The following is a 27,668-nucleotide window of genomic DNA, read 5'->3' on the forward strand; positions in this document are numbered from 1 at the left end:
ATAAAGAGTTAGCAATTATAACTTTGAATGTGAATAGGATAAACTCTCCCTTAAAACATAAGCGAATAGCAGACTGGATTAAAAACCAGAATCCTACAATATGCTGCTTACAAGAAACTCATTTGAAGCAGAGAGATACATGTAGAGAAAACGTAAAAGGTTGTGGCAAAATATATTTTGCTTCAGCCAAAGTGAAAAAAGCAGGGGTAGCAATCCTTATCCCAGACAAAGCAGCTGCAAAAATAGATAGCATTAAAACAGATAAGGAAGGAAACTATATCCTCCTAAAAGGTACCATAGACAATAAAATGATTTCAATACTGAATATGTATGCACCCAATGGGATAGCATCCAAATTCCTAGAGGAGAAGTTGAAGGAGTTACAGGAAGACATAGACAGCAAAACTCTACTAGTGGGAGACCTCAACCTCCCACTCTCAGATTTATATAAATATAAAAAAAAGGAAATTAAGGAGGTAAACAGAGCTTTTAAAAAACCTAGGCATGATAGACCTATGAAGGAAATTGAATGGGGATAGAAAAGGAATATACCTTTTTTTCTATAGCACATGGCACTTACACAAAAATTGACCATGTACTAGGGCATAAAAACCTAATAATCAATCATAGAAAGGTAGAAATGGTGAATACATCTTTCTCAAATCATAATGATATAAAAATCATATGCAATATTGGGCCACGGAGATAAAGATCCAAAACTAATTGGAAACTGAATAATCTCATTTTAAAGAATGAGTAGATCAAACAACAACATATAGAAAGAATTAAATATTTTATCCTAGATAATGACAATAATGAAACAACATACCAAAATCTATGGGATTCACTCAAAGAGGCTGTCAGGGGATATATTATAACTTTAAATGCTTACATGAATAAATTAGAGAAAGAGGAAATCAATGAACTAAATATGCAACTAAGAAAATTAGAGAAAGAACAAATTTAAAAAACCCCAATTAAATACCAAATTAGAAATTCTAAAAATTAAATGAGAAATTAATAAAATTGAAAGCAAAAAAAAATGATTGAATTAATAAATAAAACCAAGAGTTGGTTTTATGAAAAAAACAATTAAATTGATAAATCTCTGGTCAATTTGATTTAAAAAAAGAAAGAAGAAAACCAAATTGCTGGTATCATAAATGAAAAAGGTGAACTCACTACCAATGAGAAGGAAATTAAAGTAATAATTCAGAATTATTTCACCCAACTCTATGCCAATAAATTTGATAATCTAAGTGAAATGGATGAATATTTACAAAAATATAAGTTGTCCAGGTTAAATGAAGAGGACATTAAATACCTAAACAGTCCTATCTTAGAAAAAGAAATTCAACAAGCCATCACTGAACTCCCTAAGAAAAAATCTCCAGTGTGGGGATTCTACCAAAAGTGAATTCTACCAAACATTTAAGGAACAATTGGTTCCAATGCTATATAAACTCTTTGGAAAAATAAGTAAAGATGGAACTCTGCCTAACTCTTTCTATGACACTAAAATGGTGCTGATACCTCAAACCAGGAAGAGTTAAAACAGAGAAAGAAAATTATAGACTGATCTCCCTGATGAATATAGATGCAAAAATCTTAAATAAAATCTTAGCAAAACAATTACAAGTTATCACTAGGATAATACATTATGACTAAGTAGGATTCATCCCAGGAATGCAGGGTTGGTTCAATATTAGGAAAACTGTTAGTATAATTAATTATATCAACAAAAAAACCCTATCAGAAATTATATGATTATATCAATAGATGCTGAAAAAGCTTTCGACAAAATACAGCACCTATTCCTACTAAAAACACTAGAAAGTGTAGGAATAAATGGACTGTTCCTTAGAATAATAGCAGTATCTATCTGAAACCAACAACAAGTATTATATTTAACAGGGAGAGGCTAAAGACATTCCCAATAAGATCAGGGGTGAAACAAGGATGTCCATTATCACCACTACTATTCAATATCATATTAGAAATGTTAAACTTCAGCAATAAGAGAAAAAAAAGAAATTGAAGGAATTAGAATTGGGAAGGAAGAGACAAAACTCTCACTCTTTGCAGGTGACATGATGGTAATACCTAGAGAATCCCAAGAAATCATCCAAAAAAGTACTTTAGCAATTAGCAATTAGCAGTTTTAGCAAAGTTGCAAGATATAAAATAAACCCTCATAAATCCTCAATTTTGCTATATATAACTAGCAAGATACAGCAGGAAGAGCTAGAAAGAGAAATACCATTCAAAGTAACCTCAGACAATATAAAATACCTGGGATTCTGTTTGCCATGGCAGACTCAGAAAGTCTTTGAAAACAATTACAAAACACTTCTCACACAAATAAAATCAGATTTAAATAACTGAGCAAACATCAACTGCTCATGGATAGGTAGAGCTAATATAATAAAAATGACAATTCTACCAAAACTAAACTACCTGTTTAATGCTGTACCAATAAAATTCAAAAACTTGCTTTAATGAGTTAGAAAAGGTGCTAAGTAAATTCATATGGAGAAATAAAAAGTCAAGAATTTCCAGGGATTCAATGAAAAAAGTACAAAAGAAGGTGGCTTAGCCCTACCAGATCTAAAATTATATTTTAAAGCATTAGTCATCAAAACTGTCTGGTATTGGCTAAGAAATAGAGTGGTGGACCAGTGGAATAGACTAGATGCAATAACAGGAGACGATTATAGTAATCTGTTGTTTAATAAACTCAAAGAGTCCAGCTAGTGGGATAAAAACTCTCTCTTCAATAAAAACTACTGGGAAAATTGGAAGTTAGTATGGAAGAAACTTAGATTAAACCAACACCTCACACTCTATACCAAGATGAGATCAAAATGGATACAGGATTTAGACATAAAAAAAACAATATTATAAGCAAACTAGAAGATCAAGGAGTACCTGTCAGATCTATGGAAAAGGAAGCTGTTTATGACTAAGGAAGAGATGGAGAACATCACTAAAAACAAACTAGATAATTCTGATTACATTAAATTAAAAAGCTTTTGTATAGACAAAACCATTGTAACCAAGATCAAAAGAAATGTAGTAAACTGGGAAACAATCTTGACAACTAGTATTTCTGACAAAGGATTCCTTTCTAAAATATACAGAGAACTCAACTAAATTAAAAAAAACATTCTCCAACTGACAAATGGTCAAAGGATATGCAAAGGCATTTTACAGATGAGATCAAAGCAATCCATAGTCATATGAAAAAATGCTCTAAATCATTACTTATTAGAGAAATGCAAATTAAAACATCTCTGAGATACCACCTCACACCTCTCAGACTGGTCAATATGACCAGAAAGGACAATGATCATTGTTGGAAGGGTTGTGGGAAATCTGGGACACTAATGCATTGTTGGTGGAGCTGTAAAATCACCCAACCTTTCTGGAGAGCAGTCTGAGACTATGCCCAAAGGGCAACAAAAATGTGCATACCCTTTGATCCAGCAATATCACTACTGGGTCTATACCCTGAAGAAATGATAAAAAAAAAAAAAGGGGGGGGTAAAAACATCATTTGTACAAAAATATTTATAGCAGCCCTGTTTGTGGTGGCAAAGAATTGGAAATCAAGTAAATGTCCTTCAATTGGGGAATGGCTTAACAAACTGTGGTATGTGTATGTCATGGAACACTATTGTTCTATTAGAAACCAGGAGAGACAGGAATTCAGGGAAGCCTGGAGGGATTTGCATGAACTGATTCTGAGTGAGATGAGCAGAACCAGAAAAACACTGTACACCCTAACAGCAACATGGGGGAGATGATCAACCTTGATGGACTTGCTTGTTCCATCAGTGCAACAATCAGGGACAATTTAGGGTTGTCTGTGATGGAGAGTACCATCTGTATCCAGAGAAAGAACTGTGGAGTTTGAACAAAGATCAAGGACTATTATCTTTCATTTAGGAAAAAAAACTGATATCTTATTGTCTGATCTTGCTATCTCTTATACTTTATGTTTCTTCCTTAAGGATATGATTTCTCTCTCATCACATTCAATTTGGATCAATGTATACCATGGAAACAATGTAAAGACTGGCAAATTGCCTTCTGTGAGGGGTGGGGGAAGGGAAGTTAAGATTAGGGGGGGGGAATTGTAAAACTCAAAATAAATAAAATCTGTTTTAAAAAAGTACCTTTAAGGATATCAAGCCTTATTCTAATCAATACAATGATCCAAGACAAGTTCAACAGACTCAAAATGAAAAATGCTATTCACCTGAAGAAAGAGAATCGATGAACTCTGTTTGAAAATTGAAATATAACTTTCTCACATGTGCTTTTTTCTTTTTTTAAATGTCTAATATGAAAATATGATTTTGCATGATTTCATATGTATAATTGATATCATTTTGGTTGATTTCTGAGTGGGTGAGGGAGGAACTAAAAAGAGGGAGATAATTTGGAGTACAAAATTTTAAAAGACTGAAACTAATTAATTTTTTAAAAGGAAGAAAAAGATCCAGTCCCTAGGGTGGAAGTCATTCTGTAGTTACTATTGCTTTTGTTCATCCTTCCTTCTCAAAGAGAACCAATGCCATCATGAGAATGATGTCTTGACTCAGTATGAATTAGATTTAAATAAAGGCAAATTTGCCTAATCCGCTCTTCCTGAATCATCCAAGTCCAGGAGCAAAACAAAAGTCAAGACAACTGGAAATGGTCCCAGGATACAGTAGATGACCTTGACCTTTCTAAATGAAGGTCTTTCTCAAGTCTCCATTTTTTTGAGGCAAAGCCCATTCAATGACTAAGGGCTAGATAAGAAATGAGACAAAAGATGGCCTAATTTACCAAAGCAAAATATCAGTCTGGATGATCTGGAATAGAAAACAATTGCTATTAGCTCATTCTAAGCCATAAGAATCTAAAATAATGAGGCTCAGACTGGAAGCTATTATTGGCCATTCAATAAAAGCCAGAATGATTTGAGTATTAAAGACATAGTTAAGTAGTTTCATTTGAAACATAATGGGCTTTTTTAAAGCTTATTTTTTCTAGATCTGTGTTGTTGTTGTGTTGTTTCAGTCATGACCACAATGGGTTTTCTTAGCAGAGATATTAAAGTGGTTTGCTATTTCCTTCTCTAACTCATTTTTCAGATGAAGGAAACTGGACAAATAGGGTTAAATGACTTACCCAAAATCACACAACTAGTAAATATCTGAGACTAAATTTGAACTCAGGAAGATGAATCTTCCTAACTCCAGGCCTAGCACTCTATTCATTGAACCACCTTATTGCTCAAGAGATGTATTTCAAGAAATTGTAAATGAAAACTGCACAGGACAAAAAAGTAAATTACTCCAGTTTTTAGAAGGATAGATAGATAGATAGATAGATAGAAAAATAATAAGGTCAAAAGAGAGAATAAGTCCAGGGGCATTCTGGACATAAATTTCTGAGACCCTTTCTGAAGTAAAACACCTGAAGGCAGTTACTCTTTTTTTTTCCTCCTAATCTGACACTGGGATCATAGGTTTTAAGAATCATCCCTTGGATTCAGGAGGGCTGGAGTTTGAATCTAGCCTCGGACACTTGATACTAGCTGTGTGCCCTTGAGTCACTTAAACCTGATTGCCTCACATGCAGGGTAATCTTCAGTCATCCTGATTCATAACTGGCCACTGGACCAAATGGTTCTGGAGGAGAAAGTAAGGCTGGTTTCTTAGCACAGCCCCTCACTCAAATCCAATTCATGTGCTTCTCATGGCTTCACACCCCCCACCACCATGTCTTGGTCTTTTTCAAGAATGGACAAGCATCATCAGTCGTGATGAGGTTAATAAATTTCAGTGAAGAAACTTGCCCCTTGGCAAGGATTTTAAAAATTCCTGTGCCCAAGCACAAGACAAGCTCCTATCAACAAAACAATATATCCTTGTCCTAGCCTGGAAAAAATTAAGTCTTTGAGGGACTGCACCTACTTCCATCCCATTACCTCCCTTATAAAAATGATGTTTGTACGACCAGGACTTCAGGGAGGTGATGCCATGACAAGTAAGTGAATCGGATTTCAGGGAGGGGGGGGCTGTGCTAAGTTCTCAGCCTCACTTTCTCTTCCAGAGTCTTCTGGGTCCAGTAGCCAGATATGGATCAGGATGACTGGAAATGTCTCTGTATGCAAGGCAATAAAGGTTGATTGACTTGCCCAAGATCACATAGCTAGCAAGTATCTGAGGCTGGATTTGAACTCCTGTCCTCCTGATTCTAAAACCAGTGCTCTATCCTCTGCACCACCTAATTTGCCCTTGGGAGACAAGAATTATCTACCTTATTACCTCTTGAAGACCCTAAATTGACCCCTCAGGACTTCCCCAGACTGTGTTACAACTGTCTTCATCCCTCTCTAGCTTCCCTAACTCCTCCCTTACCCTTTTCCTGCATATGGGTTATATATGTATATGTATATACATATATAACCCAGGTCTCAGCCTCTGTTTGCTGCTAATTGAGTCCAGTTTCAATGCCCTCACAACTGTCCTTAATTTCTCTTAGCTTTGCTGCTTTCTTAAGGAACTCTAATGATTTCCCTAAGAAATATAAAAGTGTTCCTGCTCAATTTCCTTGTTACTTTAATATCCACGTTATGTGAAAAAACTTTCTTTGTCCCTAAATTCCTCTAGATTGAACAGTGGGTGAGTTTTAAGTGAATTCCTTCACTTTTCCTGAATCCCTGAAGTCTTTTAGCAAACAAAAATTGTTTTTTTGGTTTTTTGTCTTTTTATGAATGAGGAATTGAAGGTCCAGAGGGATTAAGAAATTTGCCTAAAACTATATAGATTGTTAGTGGTTAATGGTTAGTCTTTTGATCCCAATTCATGTTCTTTTCACCCCCCATATTAGTGCAGGAAATTATAGGCATAGAGGAATATTGTAACCGGAAACAAATTTTGTAATCTTTTTCTGCATTTTGACCCTGGCCATGCACTCACCAGTGGGTCAAGTTAGAGGCTAGATTAAACAGTTCGATAGTGATGTCGCATTAAATCAAGTAGGGGCTCACCCTATGGTCACACCTACTGATACAGAGAACCATGGGTGTGGGAAATATTAAAATCAATCAAAAACAAATTTGATAAATCTTTTGTTTGCACTGTTAAAAAAAACTTCCTTTTTCCTTTATACCTATGTTAAAATACTCCATCCTGACCTTCAGTTTAACCTAGGTCAGTTTAACCTTTGGTAAGAGGCAACTAGGTAGCACAGGTAAATATGAGACCACCCAAACCAGAATCCAAGACCCTTCAACCCCCTCCCCAAAAGGCAAACTCTCTAATGAGGGACTTGGGCCACTCCCAGGTCACCACCTCTTCCCATAGACCCTGCAGGGGAATTTAAGGAGATTTTGGGAGGGCCTTGGTCACTCTTTTTTCCAGACTTCTGCTGAGCCAGGCAACTGACCTGCCAAGATTAATTAGCAATCTCTGTTGTTTTTTCTATAATCTCTTCTTATTTTCTTTTCTATTTCTTTCTCTGTTTTCTTTTTACACCTGCATTCTTCAGTTGAGTGATTCATCACAGGTGGATAATCGGACATTCGATAGCACTAACACTAGAGCAATCTCTCTCATATGTGACCAGGGACCATCCTCAAAAGGCAAACTCTCCAATACAATACTAGGACCACTCCCAAAATGCTTCCCCTCCATGAATCCTGAGGGGGACATTTAAGGAGAAACTGGAGCATTTCTCACTCACTTACCACACTTACCTCTCTGACTTCTAATGCTCAAGTTAATCAGCTGCTAGCTTGCCTGGTTAAACAGCTGTGCCCAAGACCTCATTGCCTTTAAAGAACTCTATCCTTTACTTTTTTTCTTTTGTGTTGCATTAATATTTTAATAAACATGTGTTTTATTTTTACACCTTCACTCCGAGGTCAAGACTCATGAGTTCTTCAAGATCAAGACTCATGAGTTCTTCACGGGGAAACTAGAAAATTCTCTAACAACAACAGGACAATACTCTTGTGGTTTATAATTGCTTTTTTTTTTTAGGTTTTTACAAGGCAAATGGGGTTAAGTGGCTTGCCCAAGGCCACACAGCTAGGTAATTATTAAGTGTCTGAGGCTGGATTTGAACTCAGGTACTCCTCACTCCAGGGCAGGTGCTCTATCCACTGCACCACCTAGCTGCCCCATGGTTCATAATTTCTGAAAAGCTAGAAAAGTCCCATTGCCTCACCAAAAAAAAAAAAAAAAAACTGTAAATGAAATAATTCAGTGGATAAAGCAGTGCCTAGGGTCAGAAAGACATATACCTGAAAAAGTCATTTAACTTTGCCTCAGTTTCCTCATCTATAAAATGAGTTGGAGAAGGAAATGACAAACCACTCCAGGATCTTTGACAAGAAAACTCCAAATGATGTCACAAATAGACACAACTGAACAACAGCAATATAAAACAAATGCCAGAAAAATTAGTGTTTTTCAAGCACATAGGGAATTTCCTTCACTGCCAGAGAAAATCTGGCAGCCCACTGGCAATACAAGAAGGTAGATTATAACAGTTGGGGTTGGTTTTCTTTAAAGTAGATTTGAGTAGCCTCTCTGACCTCTCTTTTATCTAAAGATAGTAGCTATACCTTTGTGAAGGAGAGATCCTCAATGAGCTTTGACCTGTGACAATAAATATATGTTAACCTTCCCAGAGTTTTTCCTAAACAGTGACAAAAGGGTATTCTACCCCCCCCACTAAGGATGGAGGACCAAGCATTAAACATTCCAGGAAAAAGAGTACCTTTTCATTAGGCTTAAGTCCTTCAAAGCCTAGATATTGCTGAAGGAGCTAACTTGATGGAAATAAGAAGGCAAGTCTTTGTTCTGTTTACAACTGAGACTTTTTCTAAACATACTTTACAATTGCAAAATTGATCTGATTACCAGGAAGCTTCTTTAGTATCCATGTGAAAGATGATTTCACCCTCTTACTCTTCTCTTGAAGACCCAGAAAAATAATTTATATATACATGAAATATATAGATATAGCTATATAAAACAAAAATCCACTGTTCATACCTCTTAAAGATATTACTCCTCTCTTCTTAAATCCAATGTGACTAATGCCCCCTATTTCAGATCACAGGATCAGAGTTATAGAATTGAAAGAAAACTCAAAGGACTAATACCATTCACTTTTTTTTATAGGTAGGGAAATTGAGTTTCAAAGACTTACCTTAGTTTCTCACAAATTATCAGCAGCATCGGAAGAAGGCTTCTGAATCTTTTTCTTTAAACTCCAAGGTCAATATTCTGTCCATTACACCAAGCTATTGAGAAGAGTATGAGTCTTAGTGATGAGAAGTGAGTTCAAATATGGACTCAAGCATTCAATACCCTCTGGACAAGTTCCTTTATCTCTCAATAATATTTATACTCTAGAAAGTAAGTTTGGTGACTTTGCACAGCCCTTCCTCACTGAAATCTAATTCACATGCAAGTCATGGCATCAGCAATGTTTATCAGAAAGAGACTTGCAAAGCCTCCAAGTATCAGAGAAATAGGATCAGTCTTTATTAATATCACATAGTAGCCATCATCTTATTTCAAACCACTTCCCTTAAAATAAATCAGCAATTTCATCATCTCCTTTGGCTTTTGACAGACTCAAATGAACAGTCCCAGAATCTCAGAGACCTTTTTTGCTGATTCCTGAATGATCCAAAATTACATTTCTAACAGAATAGAAATAGAAATATTTGTCAAATAGAAAATTTGTCCTAGGAGAAAGATGACTGATAAAATTCTACAATTCTTAAGCTTACGGAGTTTCTGTCCTGAATGACAAAGAAAGACCCTTCAGTAACTCAACAAAAGACAATTAGTAATGATTTGATCCATAGGGTCAATTGATTAATTTAGCATTTAGATGAAGCACTAACCTCAAGCAGTGTCCCTCCAGTGATTACAGATGAGGAGCTATCTTCCAACTCTTTGTCTTCAAGCACAAATCAAGACCAAAAAAAGCTTTTTGGGCTTTAACTTAACCACTTTTAAGAAACACACAAATTCCCCTGGGAAAGTTCCTCTGTAGCTTTCTGGAAAACAGCACTTTGCTTTTAGAGGTCCATCCCAGGCTATCACAGTTATTATCAATTTAAAGTAGAAAGTAGAATACATCATGTAATTTTAAACAATTATCTCATTTTAAGTTTCACTGACTAATCTTAATCAGAATTGGAATTCTGGAATAAGGAATCTTTTAAACTAACTATTATTCTCAGTAAGCATTCTTGCTACAGAAAGCTTCTGCAGTTGAATTTTGGCAAATTTCTAATACTCCCTCAAAAAAAAAAAAAGAGAAACTCTGTAGCATCCTCAATTTTTCAAAATACCAAGTAGAAAATGAGAAGAAAAATAAAGTCAGAGTATAAATGACCCTGGAAAGAGCTTAATAAATCTATCTAGAGTCAGATAATTAAATATTTATGGATAAGGACTAAAGTATTATATACTAAGAGGTTTAAGGTGAGGGGGTGAAGAATTTGAAAACCTAAACTCAAATACTATCTCAATATTTAACACCTGTGTGACAATGCTGTTATGAAAATTTTGATTTCATTTTATTAATTTTTATAACTTGAGGCTCAAGGGTGTTTCTCCTGGATGTTTGGCTGATACCTATCATCTATTAAAAATTAACCTCACCTGGCTAAAACCTGACTCATGAAATGATAGTGTTAAGGAAAGCTTTATGACTTGACTTGACAGAAAAGAAACCAAAAGAAAGGAAAAAGGGAATATAGCATATACACATTTTTACTTAAACTGTCTCAAGGGGATTTAACTAACTTTATTTGAGGAAGAACTCTCCTGACTCTGATCCTGTGACCATCTGTAGGACAAGTAAATCTTCCCTCTCAATTAAACCACTGTAAATTCTAAACCTTGAAAACAATTTTTAACAAGTAACTAAATCTATTTGGCTAGATCCAATAAGAGGATATAAGGTTGCTTTATGACTGATTTTATTTCTCTGTCTATTCTGACAATTTTTTTCTATAAAAGCTTTATCTGAAACCTCTTATTTTTCTGAATCCTGAAAATACGCTTAAGTATAATAAAACCTAGGTTTTAACCTGTGAAATTTCTGCCTTTTGTTAGAGTTTTTTGGCACCAATTACCTCTCACATGAACTCAGAATAAAATCTTTTCCCTGTAATAAAATCAAGTTACTTTGCATCCTCTCAGTCCCTCAGTTTCCTCATATGTAAAATACAGGTATCACCAATACTTATATTTCTTGCTTCTCAGAATTCTTGTGAGGAAAGTACATAAAATTTTATCCATGCTGCATATATATTTATATGTTCTTCTTACCTTTCCCCTAGCATATAGAATGCATTAAATAAAAATTTATTGATTGATTGAATATAGAACTTAAAAGTGAATTATTATTTTAGGTGGTTTCAAAATGATGCAGGCCAGAAGTCATTCACATTTTACAGAATTTTGTAAAGTAGGAATGAGAAACTAGTAAAAATCATATTTTTGATTCATGTATGAATTCATTTCTTAGTAAGATCTTTTTAAAGTTCTCTATGTGTCTGTTCAAATTCATATTATCTTACTTCAAAAGGATCTTCTCTCAAGGACTAGTTGACCTGTTAGACCTATGGAAAGGGGAGCAGTTTATGACTAAGGAAGAGATGGAGAACATTACCAAAAACCAACTAGATGATTTCGATTACATTAAATTAAAAATTTTTTGCACAGATAAAACCACTGTAACCATGATCAAAAGAAATGTAGTAAATTGGGAAACAATCTTCACAACTAATGATTCTGACAAAGTACTCATTTCTAAAATATACAGAGAACTGTGTCATATTTTTCTTTTTGCAGTTTCCAGCAGAAGTTAAATTACTACACAATTTTTTTATATGCCCTGGCATGGGACTAGATGCTGAAATCTTTTTTTTTTTTATTGGCAAGACAATGGGGTAAAGTGGCTTGCCCAAGGCCACACAGCTACATAATTATTAAGTGTCTGAGGTCAGATTTGAACTCAGGTACTCCTAACTCCAGGGCCAGTGCTCTATCCACTACACCACCTAGCTGTCCCTGTGTCATATTAAAAAAAAAAAAGGCCATTCCCCAATTGACAAATGATCAAGGGATATGCAAAGGCAATTTACAGATGAGGAGATCAAAGCAATCCATAGCCATATGAAAAATTGCTCTAAATCATTATTAGAGAAGTGCAAATTAAAGCTTCTCTGAGGTACCACCTCATACCTCTCAGACTGGCCAATATGACCAGAAAGGATAATCTTCATTGTTGGAAGGGTTGTGGGAAATCTGGGACACTAATGCATTGTTGGTGGAGCTGTAAAATCATCCAACCTTTCTGGACAGAAATTTGGAACTACTTCCAAAGGGCAATAAAAATGTACATACCCTTTGATCCAGCAATATCACTACTAGGTCTATACCCTGAAGAGATGATGGAAAAGGGTAAAAAATCACTTGTACAAAAAGATTCATAGCAGCCCTGTTTGTGGTGGCAAAGAAGTGGAAATTAAGTAAATGTCCTTCAATTGGGGAATGGCTTAGCAAACTGTGGTATATGTATGTCATGGAACACTATTGTTCTATTAGAAACCAGGAGGGATGAGAATTCAGGGAAGCCTGGAGGGATTTGCATGAACTGATGCTGAGTGAGATGAGCAGAACCAGAAAAACACTGTACACCCTAACAGCAACATGAGAGTGATGTTCAGCCTTGATGGATTTGCTCATTCCATTGGTGCAACAATCAGGGACAATTCTGGGCTGTCTGCAATGGAGAATACCATCTGTATCCAGAGAAAGAGCCGTGGAGCTTGAACAAAGTTCAAGAAATGTTCCCTTTAATTTAGAAAAAAAAAAAAAAACGATATCTTATTGTCTGATCCTGTTATCTCATATACTTTTTGTTTCTTCCTTGAGGGTGTGATATCTCTCTCATCACACTCAATTTAGATCAATGTACAGCATGGAAACAAGGTAGAGACTGACAGATTGCTTTGTTGGGGGTGGGGAAGGGAAGTAAGTTTAGGGAAAAATTGTAAAACTCAAATCAAATCTTTAATAAAAAATTTTTTTTTAAAAAAAAGGATCTTCTCTGTGGAACAGCTATAACTATTCCTCTCACTTCTCTATCCTACTCCTAATACCTTATGATATCCCCAAATCCATTTCTTTCTCTGTTTCAGTATATTATTTATCCTCCTACTTTACTGTGCAAATCAAAATCATATAACAAGTTCCTTCAACTTTCATCCATCTTACCTCAAAACTTCCTTTTATCTTCATTCAACATCTCCGTCTTCCCTCTATCCTCAGACTTAGAGGTGACTGTCATTTTTGCCATCCTCTCCTCTTGAGCCCTATCCTCTCCTCTCCCATGGTCTTGTTCTAACAATCATTCAATAATAAATAAATATTTAAGCTTCTACTATATGCCAGTCACTGATGATCACACCTCTAATCTTGTATCTGTCTCTATCCTGCCTCCTTTTATCTACAAACACATTTAGATCCCTCCTATGTTCCCTATAAACCACTTAAAATCCCTTCCATTGTCCCTCGGAGACCTAATTCAGAACTCCAGTCTTGCACCTTCCCCTTCAAACTAGTCTCATACCTCCAATCATTCTCTTTTCTAATCCATCCCTTAATCCATTTAATCCATGCCTAGTCTTACTTTATCATTCCTCTGCTCTCCATTGAAATAAAATTCAAGGTAACCCTACATTCCGGGGCCTCCCTCTGCAGTCTACCTGCAGCCTATCTGTTCAGTCTTCTTTTATATTATTCTGCTCCACAAATTCTACACTCTAGCCAAACTGCATACTTCACTGTTGCATGATCTCATCCTGCCTTTTCCTGTCTCCTCTCCTTGGCACAGGCTCTCTCCATGTTTAGTAAAAATGGGAACATTTTTCCACATCTTGGCATATTGATACTCTGCTTTGTATGTCTAGCCCAAGTGCTTTCTCAGTCATGATACTGTCTCTCTTCCCCCACACTTCTACCAAGAAATGATTGCTTCCTCCATGAATTTCTAAGTTACTTTGGCCTCTTCTATGCACTAATTTTTGTTATTCAGTCATTTCAGTCATGTCTGACTCTTTGTAAGTCCATTTGGGGTTTTCTTGGCAGAAGTAGAAGTGGTTTGCTATTTCCTTCTCCAGTTAATTTTCAGATTAGGAAACTGAGGCAAACAGGGTGAAGTGACTGGCTCAGGATCACAGTGAATTTCTAAGGCCACATTTGAACTCAGGTCTTCTACCCCAGTCTTGTGCTTTATTCACTAAGCCACCTAATTGCCAACTCTGATGTATTTAGTAATTTTCTAAGTTATATCTATTTGTATAACTATACACTACTACATTGCAAGCTCCTCGTGGACTGAGAGTTATGTCATTTCTCATATTTGTATCCTTGGCACCTAACAGTTCTTTTTATATAATAGTCATTTAATTGGGCAGCTAGTGGGTACAGTAGAGTATCAGCCAAATCATCTTCTGTTAGACATTTAGCATTATCTGAGGCAGTTTTTGTGTTGGGAACACAGGGATTCATCAATGGTTATAATAATAGACAGTGAGTCTTTATATGAGGATGGGTTGGGATGTGACTGAAAGCAAGAATATGTAAAATTCTGAGTCTAAAACTTCTCCCATATGGAATATACACCAGCATGGAAAGCAAAAAGGTCTATCAAATCTGAACCAAATCTTATTGAGTTTTTTTTTTTTTATCAGTTGTCTAGGGAAGTAAGTGAACACTAGATTATAGGTTCTGGAAGGCAATAAGAGGGAACCAGAGATCAGCATCTGTGGGATGGCTTCATGTCACCCTTGCCTGAGCCAGCAAAGTTAACATGCCCTATTTTGGTAGCAAGGAAAACATACTTGCCTTGCCTAGTAAGGTGGAGCTAGAATTTAAGAATGAAACCCATGAGATTAAGTCACCAATGGGTTTTGTTACAGGGGGAAATGACAGGAGTTATTCTCATTCCTTCTGATGGAGGGGGAAAAAAATTGATTGTTATTATTTCTAGCATTTTATGAAGAGCTTCTAACAGGTTTGCCACTCCTGAGTGAATACCTTACCGTCTGGTCTGACAGCTTTGTCAAGTCAGAAACTTCCAATTAAAGGCTGATTGGGAAAAGTCAGGAATTTTCATTCAGGGTAATATCAAAAGTCAAGATAAAAATAGGAAAAAATTCATTGAAAAACATTCATTGAAGTCTTAGGCCTCCAGGGTAGGCAGGCCTGAGTAATGACTAATTCTGAAAAATCAAACATTTAATTTTATGGTTCATGGCCTCAACTGTGCCTCACTTGTACTATTTTTAAAAATCCTTCTATATAATTCTTATCCCTATCTTATTATATATAGTAACTATCTATTGTAAAGACACTTTATTTTATTTCCCCTAATAAATAACAAGTTTTAAGATTCATTAAGTTCCAAATTCTTTCCCTTCTTCCCACCCCACTTCCCCTTATTGAAAAAGCAAGTTATTTGATTCAGGTTATAAATGTGTGGTCGTGGCCATAACATAGCCCCTCCAAAAAAAAAGAAACCTCAAAAGAAAAGTTTAAAAACTATACAAAAACTAAATAGCACCTCAAAATTTATAGCACATGACTTAGGTTCTTATTTTACTAACAAGATTAAGGTCATCTAAAAGAAACTGCCTCAGTTCCACTTCTCAACTACCCAAAACCCAGCATTCTTCCCACTGACTTTTCTATCTACCTAAAACATCTTAATATCATCTAATCCAAGAAAATTTTTTAAAAATTTAATCTTCAGGGGTGGTTAGGTAGCACAGTAGATAGAGAACCGGCCCTGGAGTCAGGAGTACCTGAGTTCAAATCCAAACTCAGACACTTAATAACTACCTAGCTGTGTGAACTTGGGCAAGCCACTTAACCCCATTGTCTTGCAAAAGGTCAAAAAAAAATTTAATCCTCTTCACCATTCTGTCTCATTTCATCTTTCAACTTATCATCACTGCCAAATTTCTTGAAAAAGTTACCATCTCTAATGCCTCTTAAAACTTCCCTACCATTCCCTAATTGCTTAATCTCTGGCAATGTGGCTACTATCTTTCCAACCCATTTACCCATCCCTTACTATGACTGCTCTTTCAAAAGTCATCAATGACTTCCAAATCATCCAGTTGACTTTTCTCAGTTCCCATCCTTGATCTCTGCAACATTTCACACTGGCAAACATCTTCTCTTTCTGAATACCCTCTCCTCTCTTGCTCTCTGGTTGCTTTTTTTTACTTCATAAAACTTTTATTCTACTTTTATCAACTTAAAATACATGTCCTAACAATTATGCTTGTATTATTCATGAAAATTTTATAAAACATTAAACAAGGCTAAGCATCAGCTCAAATTATGTCCCTGTTCATATCATCATATCATCTTAGGCAAATATCCAAAAAAAATAAATAAAAGTGGGAAAAAAACTTAGAAATTTAAATACATTTGCTTATTTTATGGATGTGATTGACCTAGTCATTTTATGAAAATCTAGCAATTCATTTTTAAATATGTTTTTACTTATACATTTTTTTAGATTGCCTAAACCACTAAATAAAGAAAATTTGTGTTTCAAAAATAATAAAAATGCCTGACCAAGGTAAAACAAGCCTATAATCCCTGCTTCCAGAGAAACTGAAGCTGATGAATCACTTGATCTACAATGAACTAAGCCAATTGGAAGTCCACATTAAGTCTAATACCTTTGGGGTAAGTCCCCATGAACCAGATCCAATAGGCTGCTCAAGGAGGGAGCAACCAGGTCAGAACCAGTCTAGACCAGAACTAGAACAAATCGAAGTTCTTGTTTTATTATGAAGGAGCCCATTTGTGGCTGCTACATTTCCAATTTGAGTGAGACCGGGAGACTCTATCTCAATAGCAACAATAACAATAACCATAATGAAAACAAATAGTACATAACTCCACAAATAATGGAATGTAAACCATTTCTACCCTTCTCCAGAACAAATTGACTGAGTCAGTATTTTGTCTTAAAAGATTCTTTTTTTTTTCTTTTTTAGGTTTTTGCAAGGCAAATGGGATTAAGTGGCTTGCCCAAGGCCACACAGCTAGGTAATTATTAAGTGTCTGAGACCGGATTTGAACCCAGGTACTCCTGACTTCAAGGCCAGTGCTTTATCCACTATGCCACCTAGCCGCCCAAAAGATACTTTCTTAACTATAATCATACAAGTGTGTATCCTGAGATGCACATGGTAGAGCAAGTAATAGAAATATGGGACATAAATGGACTCTAATGAACCCAAAATAACTAAACTTACGCTACAACCAATCATCTCCCTCCCCCACCATAACACCATAAATGGTTTTCTTTGCTTAGATATGGAAACTGGCCTTATGAAAGCACAATGTACCAAAAGTACATTGGGAGTTACCTGTTTTCATCTAAGGTGGTCCATATTGACCACCTTAGATGAAAACAGGTAACTCCCACAAATGTTAACTGACTCTAATTTCTTAACATTTGTAATAAAAAATACAAGGAAAATATGGAAATCCACATAGAAATAAAAATAAACCTGTTTTAATCATAAAAACTACCTGTGGGGTTCATGGTGTCCATTTCTGAACAAGGCAGGCAAAGTTGAAAGGCTGCTTTCTTTCTCCTTGTGTATCCACAATGTCAAGGTATCTCTGTGTGCATTGTTAGTGGGTTGCCTTTGTATCATTCTTCATTTAACAAAGCAATTTTTAGCAACAGTTTTGTCAATAGCTATCTGCAAGGGAGTAGCTTTTTCTTTAGAGTTCAGAATTTCATAGTAGAACAAAGAGAAGTTTGGAGTCAGACTCAATCTTACAAGATGTATTGATCTCTTTTTGCTCTTTTTCTTTCCTTTTTGTTCTCTTTTGCTCTTTTTGAATACTTCTTGAAATATTTGTTCTCATAAATCCACTATTTCCTTATTGTTATCAATAGCAGTCAAATAAATCAATAATCTTCACTTTCAAATGGAAAATGATGCTTTCATTTATAAATATTTTTATTGCAGATACCTTGTATCAATTTTCTTTCCATGGTCTCAGATCATCTTTTTCTTAGCACCTAAGTTCTAAAAATCACCTACCAAAATTATATCAACAACAAGCCTATCAGAAATCATACGATCATATCAATAGATGCTGAAAAAGCTTTTGACAAAATACAGCATCCATTCCTATTAAAAACACTAGAGAGTGTAGGAATAAATGGACTGTTCCTTAAAATAATTAGCAGTATCTATCTGAAACCATTAACAAGCATTATATTCAATGGGGAGAGGCTAGAGGTATTCCCAGATGCCCACTATCACCACTACTATTCAATATTGTATCAGAAATGTTAGCATCAGCAATTAGAAAAGAAAAAGAAATTGAAGGAATTAGAATTGGGAAGGAAGAGACAAAACTCTCACTCTTTGCAGATGACATGATGGTCTACCTAGAGAATCCCAAGAAATCATCCAAAAAACTACTGGAAACAATTAGCAATTTTAGCAAAGTTGCAGGTTATAAAATAAAGCCTCATAAATCCTCAACTTTTTTATATATGTCTAGCAAAATACAGCAGGAAGAGTTAGAAAGAGAAATTCCATTCAAAGTAACCTCAGACAATATAAAATACTTGGGAGTCTATTTGCCAAGATAGACTCAGAATCTTTTTTTTAAAGAATTTCAAACTGTTTTATATATTTTCCACTTAATAGTATTTTATTTGCCAATTACATGTAAAGATAGTTTTCAACACTTATTTATTTGCTTGTTTATTTATTTATTTTTTAGGTTTTAGCAAGGAAAAATGGGGTTAAGTGGCTTGCCCAAGGCCACACAGCTAGGTCATTATTAAGTGTCTGAGACCGGATTTGAACCCAGGGACTCCTGACTACAGGGCCGGTGCTTGATCCACTGGGCCACCTAGCCTCCCCTAGACTCAGAATCTTTTTGAAAATAATTATAAAACACTTCTCACATAAATTAAATCAGATTTAAATAACTGGGCAAATATCAACTGCTCATGGATAGGTAGAGCTAATATAATAAAAATGACAATTCTACCAAAACTAAACTACCTGTTTAGTGCCCTACCAATCAAAATTCCAAAAAATTACTTTGTTAGAAAAGCTTGTAAGTAAATTCATATGGAGAAATAAAAAGTCAAGAATTGCCAGCAGCTTAATGAAAAAAAAAGTGCAAAAGAAGGTGGCTTAGCCCTACCTGATCTAAAATTATATTATAAAGCATCAGTTATCAAAACTGTTTGGTGTTGGCTAAGAAATAGAGTGGTGGACCAGTGGAATAGACTAGGTGTAAAAGCAGGAGATGATTATAGTAATCTTCTGTTTGATAAACCTAAAGAGTCCAGCCATTGGGATAAAAACTCCCTCTTTGATAAAAACTGCTGGGCTAATTGGAAGTTAGTATGGAAGAAACTTAGATTAGACCAACACCTAACACCCTTTACCAAGATAAGATCCAAATGGTTACAGAACTTAGACATAAAAAACAATACTATAAGCAAATTAGAAGATCAAGGACTAGTTTACCTGTCAGATCTATGGAAGGGGGAGCAGTTTATGACTAAGGAAGAGTTAGAGAACATCACCAAAAACCAATTAGATGATTTTGATTACATTAAATTAAAAAGCTTTTGCACAGATACAACCAATGTAACCAAGATCAAAAAAAATGTAGTAAAGTGGGAAATAATTTTTACAACTAATGATTCTGACAAAGGACTCATTTCTAAAATATACAGAGAACTGAGTCATATTTTTAAAACAAAAAGCCATTCCCCAATTGACAAATGGTCAAAGGATATGCAAAGGCAATTTACAGATGAGGAGATCAAAGTAATCCATAGCCATATGAAAAAATGCTCTAAATCATTAATTATTAGAGAAATACAAATTAAAGATTCTCTGAGGTACCACCTCACACCTCTCAGATTGGCCAGTATGGCCAGGAAGGATAATGATCATTGTTGGAAGGGTTGTGGGAAATCTGGAACACTATTACACTGTTGGTGGAGCTGTGAACTCATCCAACCCTTCTGGAGAGCTATTTGGAACTATGCCCAAAGGGCAACAAAAATGTGCATACCCTGGACCCAGCAATACCACTACTGGGTCTATACCCTGAAGAGATGATGAAAAAGGTTAAAAACATTACTTGTACAAAAATATTTATAGCAGCTCTCTTTGTGGTGGCAAAGAATTGGAAATCAAGTAAATGTCCTTCAATTGGAGAATGACTTAGCAAACTGTGGTATATGTATGTGATGGAACACTATTGTTCTATTAGAAACCAGGAGGGATGGGATTTCAGGGAAGCCTGGAGGGATTTGCATGAACTGATGCTGAGTGAGATGAGCAGAACCAGACAAACACTGTATATCCTAACAGCAACATGGGGGTGATGTTCAACCTTGAAGGACTCACTCATTCCATCAGTGCAACAATTGGGAACAATTTTGGGCTGTCTGCAAGGGAGAGAGCCATCTGTATCCAGATAAGGAGATGTGGAGTTTGAACAAAGTTCAAGGACTATTACCTTCAATTTAGAAAAACACAGATATCTTATTGTCTGATCTTGTTACGTCTTAGACTTCTCTTTTCATTAAGGATATGATTTCTCTCTCATCACACCCAATTTGGATCAAGGTACAACATGGAAACAAAGTAAAGACTGACAGATTGCTTTCCGTGGAGGGTGGGGGGGGAGGGGAAGTAAGATTCGGGGGAAAATTGTAAAACTCAAATAATATCTTTAATAAAAAATTAATTTAAAGATGATCCCAGGGTTCCAAAGTGATCCCAGGGTAACTAACTACATTTGTGGGGGAGGGGAAGAAGAAAAAATTTCTCTTCTCTTTGGATAATTCAGTTCCTTGATCAGTTAAAGACTTCATGAAGATACTATGTCATCCTATCCCTCAGTCTGCAAAGTCAATTTACATTTCTGCACCAGCTCTTTTTTTTTTTATCCATGGCTAAGAATTCTGTTCTCAGGATTGGCGACAATAGCATATAAACCAATTTAATCTTATTGGATAACAGTTTTTTTTTTCTTTTCCCTGTTTATCTTTTCATATATCTCTGTTTGAAGGTCAAATTTTCTGTTTAGTTCTGGTCTTTTCATCAGGGAAGTTTGAAAGTCATCTATTTTGTTAAATGTTCATCTTTTCCTCAGAAAGAGAAGGCTCAGATTTGCTGGATTTGGTGTTGTAATCCAAGCCCCCTTGCTCTCCAGAATATATTTCAGGTCCTTAAATCCCTTAATGCTGATGAAGTCAGGTCCTGTGTAATCCTGACTATGACTCCTTGGTATTTGAATTCTTTCAGTCACTTCTGGTCACTTGCAGGATTTTCTCCTTGATCTGATAATTCTTGAGTTTGGTCACATTATTCCTTGATGTTTTCATTTTGAGATCCTTTTCAGGAGGGGATCAATGAACTCTTTCAATAATTATTCTGCCCTGTGATTCCAGGATTTCAGAGCAGCTCTCCTTGAGTATAGAGTCAGACTTTTTTTGATCAAGGTTTTCAAGTAGTCCTATGATTCATAAATTGTCTTTCCTGAATCTATTTTCCAGGTCAGTTGCTTTACAAATAAGGCATTTTACATTTTCTATTTTTCTCATTTTTTAAAAATTTTGGGGGTGGCTAGGTGACGCAGTGGATAAACCACCAGCCCTGGAGTCAGGAATACCTGGGTCCAAATCCAGTCTCAGACATTTAATAATTACCTAGCTGTGTGGCCTTGGGCAAGCCACTTAACCCAATTTGCCTTGCAAAACCTAAAAAAAAAATTTTGTTTAACAGATTCTTAGAAGCTCATGAAATCAAGAGCTTCCACAGATTCCAATCTATTTTTCAAATTTAACTTTTGCATCTCCTTTTCCATTTGGTCAATTCTAGTTTTGAAGAAGTTATCCTTTTCCATTTGCTCAATTTGGGGGGGGGGATGATTATTTTCTTTTTGCATTTGTCCAATTGCATTTTTAAAGGATTTGTTTTCTTCTGTCATTTTTTGTTGTAAGATGTTAATTTTCTCTTGCATATGCATTAATTTTTTCTTGCATTTCTTTTCCCAATTTTTTCATTTGATTCATTCAGTGCTGGGGAAATTCTGCTGGCTACATCTAGGCCTTGGGTAAAGATGCAAATACCTGGAGCTGTTGCAGTGTTTGCACTGAAGAAAGCCAGGTCCTCGCCCATGAATGCTGGGGTCCACTGAGAAGGGGGAGCAGGATGGGCTTTCCAGACCAGCCAAGCTGACCAGATGGGTGTCCTGGGCAGCCCCACTGGAGCTCTCCTAGTCTGCCCACCACACATACCACAAAGAATTCCACTCCCACTGCAGCAGGTTAGGCCCCCACCTCACCCTGCCACCCAAGCACTGGGTCTTTGCTCTTTACCCTGGGCATGTTCACATTCCCCCCATGACAGACCTAGAAGATGTTCCCCTCTGCTCTTTTGTGAGTTCTGTGGATCCAAAATCCCAACATCTTAAGGTGGGTCTTCCCAGGATTCTATCTTCAGTCTTCTCCTCTTATATCTAAATTTTCTCTTTTAACTTCAATTATCACTTCTATATAGATTCCTCCCAAATCCCTAACCAGAGTCCCAGACCCACATGTAGACAGAGACATAAAACATCTCTACTTACATTTTCTACATTCATCTCTAATCAATATATCTGAAATCCATTGCTTGCCTCCCAAACTTTACTTACTTAATCTTCTGATTTCATTATGCATCAATATTTACCAAGCCTTCATAAGTTTGAAATTTTTATGTCATATTTTACTCTTTATTCATCTTCATCTTACTTAGGTACCTAATCAAAAATTCCTATTGATTCTACTTCAACAGTATCTCTCCTAATAGGCAGCTTGATGTAGGGGGAAGAATTCCAAAAGAGAATTAGAATTATGCCTGAAGATTTTGAATGGCAAAGACAGTGTTCGTATGGGGGATTTAGAGAGCACAAATGGATACAGAATAGAAGGGTATGAAAATGGGGGAAGAGGAGTAAGTTGAGTCTTATTCAAGAAAAATGTGTCAGAGTGTGGATCCTGACCTTCTCAAGCAGTGTGTGTACCAGAATGTTCAACAAAGATAATTACCATATCTGTATGGAGCCTTATCTGAATCAGACATTTGAGACCTTCACAACTTGTCTGGAGAAGACACAGATAGCAGAATGTCAGTTCAGATCTCAGATTACTAGCTGTGTGAAAAAAGAAAATACTTTGTAATCTTTAGTGCCATATAAATATGAGTTCTTATAATTTTCCTTATTTATATGTTCCCAGTGCAATCTACATACTAAAGACCCTCATTACAAATGTCCTCTCTCCAGAATATGATGGCCAGGGTGGTCTTGCAATAATAGTGTAATAGGGTCTCCTATTTCTACTCTCTTCCTACTCCAAACCATTCTTCACATTACTACAAGCCTTACATCCTAGAGATATTGCCATGTTACTCCAGTGATCAAAGTCACTCTATTTACTGACTGGTTTACACTTTTGTCTAGTATTCAATTGTCATATACTTGGGTTCAAAAAGTCAACAGTATAAGGTACTGTAGGAAAAGCTCTTAATGATGTAAATGAAAAGAACAATACTAAGAGGATACTAAACTCTGGGTAACTGTCATATCCATTCATGGTCCCAGAGAACAGATAATAGAATTTGTCTCCATTCTCCTAGCAAAATGGGGATGGCATGGCTAGACAATAGTTCATGTAAAAAAGACCTGAACTCATAATGAAGAATGTTTATTCTCCTCCAGAAAGAAAGGTGCTGAACCTGAGTGCAGATTGAAGCATAATTTTTTTTAGACATAGATATTGTGAGATTTTATTTTCCTTGACAATAAATGTTTTCAGTTTTGTGCTTTCTCAGTGAAGGGGGGAGGAAAGAATGCAGACATGGCAATTAAAAACTGAATTAATAAAAAATATAAGACATAAGGGTTTTAATGTACTGAAAGCTCTCAGAATAAGCAATTTCTACCACTGGATACATATTCCACAAAAAAGTTAAATTCAGAAAAGAAACAATATATATGAAAATATTGATCATGGCATTTTTGGTGATAGCAAATTACTGGAAACAAAATGAATCTCCATCAACTGGGGAGTGGATGAATAAATTGTGTTATATGAATATAATGGAATATAATTGTGCTGTGAGAAATTTCAAATATGAGAATTTCAGAGAAATGTCTTTATTTCATGGGTTTCTTGGAAAACTGGTTATGTAGCAGGAATAACAGGAGCAAAGGATGACAAGGAAATAGTGTGCTACTAATACATTCCCAATATTTGGAGAAATTGAGGATAAAAATAGATAGGTCATTTCAGTCAGAATGGAAAATTTTCAACTGTTTTTAAGGCTTCTTGTTATTAGATTGAACATAGCTCAGAATATGCTATGTATTGACTATGCTAGGCACTTGGGCATCCAAATACAAAAGAAGGCATTACTAACTTTCAAAGGGCTTACTTACATTTCTCATGACAGAGGTAGTACCGGTACTGAGACATGTTCAAAGATCACAAAATACAACAGTGGTAACCAGAGGAATTAGGAAAGACCCCTTCAAGAAAATGGCATTTAAGACTGAAATTCTGAAGATATAAAGGGAAATAATTTCAATGGGTTGCCCAAGAGGGAGGCAAAGGCAGAAGAACACCAATTTGGAAGAGGCAGATATTGATGCTCAGGGAACTCACTCACCAAATTATATTTTTAAAAAGTTACAGATGAAGGGCAGATAACAAGATGACTACAGATGTATAGCATATTCCCATAAGAATGGTATCAGGACAAGCACAACATATTTGAAAGTTACATGTTGACTCTATTATACTTAAAAGGGAAAGCAAAATGCATGTAACAGGAATCCAAATTTCATGTATAATCTTTTCCATTTACTTTATATATAGAAATGCTCATTTTACTTCTTATATCACAATAAAAATTTTAATGTCATTTCTAAAGATCAGAGTGAATTAAGTTTAATAAAAAATGTGAGGACAGCAAAAAGTATTTTGCTTTTTCATCTAAATGGGGGGGGGGGGAGACTGCAACTGAGATAAAGGAAGGAGAAAAACATGGCCAGACTTAGTCAAATTGATGGAAAGTGAAATGAGAAGAACAGAGAGAACATTATGCACAATAATAGCAATGTTGTAATGATATGAAAGACTTGGATACTTCAATCAATTTAACGATTCAAGAAAATTCCAAAAGATTCATAATTTTTCTCACTTTCATCATTTTTTTCTTACTTGCCTTCTCAGTGAGTTGGAGAGCTAGTAAGAGGCAGGAAGAGGATATGGAACTCAAAATTTAAAAATATAAATAAAAAGTTTGAAGAAGAAACCAAAACATATATCAGCAAATGATATAAAAAATGACTTGTGTTCTAGAAAAAGATGATCAGTGTTTTGGGAAGATAAATCAAGAATTATATGTCCTTGGGGTGGCTATGTGGCACAATGGACAGAGCACCAGCCCTGGAGTCAGGAGTACCTGAGTTCAAATCTGGCCTCAGACACTTAAAAATCACCTAGCTGTGTGGCCTTGGGCAAGCCACTTAACCCCATTGCCTTACAAAAACCTAAAAAAAAAAAAAAGAATTATATGTCCTTAATGGAGAGGAGCAAGCCCAAGAAGACCATGAAGAAGGACAGTGAAAGGGTAGGGCATGAAGAGCCAAATTCATAAAGATTCAGAAGAAAGTGATCCTCAGATAGTCACTTAAACCTTGACTTTCTGCAATCTTGACCAGTATGGACAGTAAGAAAGAAGACATTGTACATGAGAATCAAAACAAAAAAACAAGCCTACCTTCTGACAACCAGTCCCACTGGTGTGCATGAGTCAAATACTAGGTGTTCTGTCATGTAACTCCAAGACATTGTTAAAGGACTTTTTGTGCACTGCTTATTCCTAGAATTTCAATCTTTGTCCCAGAGATTTGTACCTGAACTTGTTAGCTTCTTGTTGGGATACTTTTTGGGGGAGATACTTCACTTAGCAACTCCCAATAAAGGCACTCAAGGTTATGCATCCTTTTAAACCTCTAAGAACGAATTCAGAACTATTCCTGGTTTCTGATGAGGAAGATATGGGAACTTGGGCAAAGAAAAACTTCCACCCCTACCCCAGTAAAGCAAATGAATTAAAAGAAAGTAGTAAAACAGAAACAAATCATATCAGACTGTTGTGCATTTCTGTATATCTAAACCTCATTAAATAATGTTTAACTAGGTTCAGAAGTGTATGACCACCACTTCCTGAAAATGAAACCCAAGTTCTCCTTCCAGAGTACATTCTAGAGTGTGGTTATTGCAAGGAACAAAAGCACAAAGCAAAAATAACTTTTCAGTAGCCTGGTTATCCAGAAAAGTGAATAGAAGACCTTGAAAAGGAAAAAGTTTTAAAAAAATGTTATTTTATGAATAGAAAAGGATATATTTTATATCTGTACTAAGCCAAGACTGCTTTGATTTCACAGTGAATTTCGTATCAGACTTCTCCAGATAAAGCTATACCTCTCCACTCATTTTGCAAAAACTGGCTCTAATCTACGCATTGGGGGTATTGCTGTAATCAAGATTATTACTTTACTGTCAAAACATAAATGACTTTTGGTTTATTTTTATATTTTAATAAAATACTTCAACCTGGTAGAGGAAAATTAATTAGTATATATATATGTATATACATACATATATATATATATATATATATATATATATATATATATATACATATCTGAGTTGGTGGAGGGGCTAAGTGAAGGTTATTCAGCGAGTCTGTTTCACTTCAGTCTTCCCAGGCATATCCAGTCCCTTTGTGTACTTAGAAAATCCAGAATGTACAGTGCAGTTCTTATCAGGCAGCTCACGATCTTGCAATGCCTCAGAGTCATAATGTAAAACAGTGATTCTAGGGGCGGCTAGGTGGTGTAGTGGATAAAGCACCGGCCTTGGAGTCAGGAGTACCTGGGTTCAAATCTGGTCTCAGACACTTAATAATTACCTAGCTGTGTGGCCTTGGGCAAGCCACTTTACCCCATTTGCCTTGCAAAAACCTAAAAAAAAAAATAAAAAAAAAAAACAGTGATTCTCAGAGTAGAACACTCAGTTTGAAAAGTATAGGAGTTTTAATTAAGGTGAGCTGAACTTAGAACTACATAAAAGTTATTTTTGAAAGTAAACTCCTGTATCCAAAAAATAATTATTTGCAACCCATAAAGTCCAATATAATGCTACAACTACTATTTTTTGTTAGCTATTATCAAACCACACTTAGGCAAAGTACTGTCCCTTAGCACAAAAATAATCACTTGAGGGATTATTTGGCTAGAATCTTATAGTTTAATATCAAATATGACATGTCCTGTAGGTCATCATGCCCTCTTTCCTTGACAGATTTGCTGAAGGTTTCCAGTGATGTCAACACTGAGGATTTCCTATGAGCATCCAGGACCTAATGCATTCCATCTGCTATGGCAGAATACACTGAAATCAATGGGGTAGCCCTGAGGAGA

General features: G+C 35.7%; 1 protein-coding gene across 7 annotated transcripts in view; it reads right to left on the reverse strand.

Annotated features, from left to right (window-relative positions):
* The window catches only part of IL31RA (interleukin 31 receptor A), a 108,239-nt gene that overhangs the window by 67,942 nt on the left and 12,629 nt on the right, over positions 1–27,668 (reverse strand). For 6 of the 7 annotated variants that reach the window (XM_074208768.1, XM_074208771.1, XM_074208773.1 and 3 more), the window contains one exon: positions 9,220–9,313. The gene's annotated coding sequence lies outside the window, so the exon portion shown is untranslated. Of the gene's footprint in view, positions 1–9,219; positions 9,314–9,925; positions 10,154–27,668 lie in introns of those variants that run through there. The other variant, XM_074208770.1, reaches the window with a different exon arrangement.

This window comes from Macrotis lagotis, chromosome X (genome assembly GCF_037893015.1).
Source record: "Macrotis lagotis isolate mMagLag1 chromosome X, bilby.v1.9.chrom.fasta, whole genome shotgun sequence".
In the NCBI taxonomy this organism is placed as follows: Eukaryota; Metazoa; Chordata; class Mammalia; order Peramelemorphia; family Peramelidae; genus Macrotis; species Macrotis lagotis.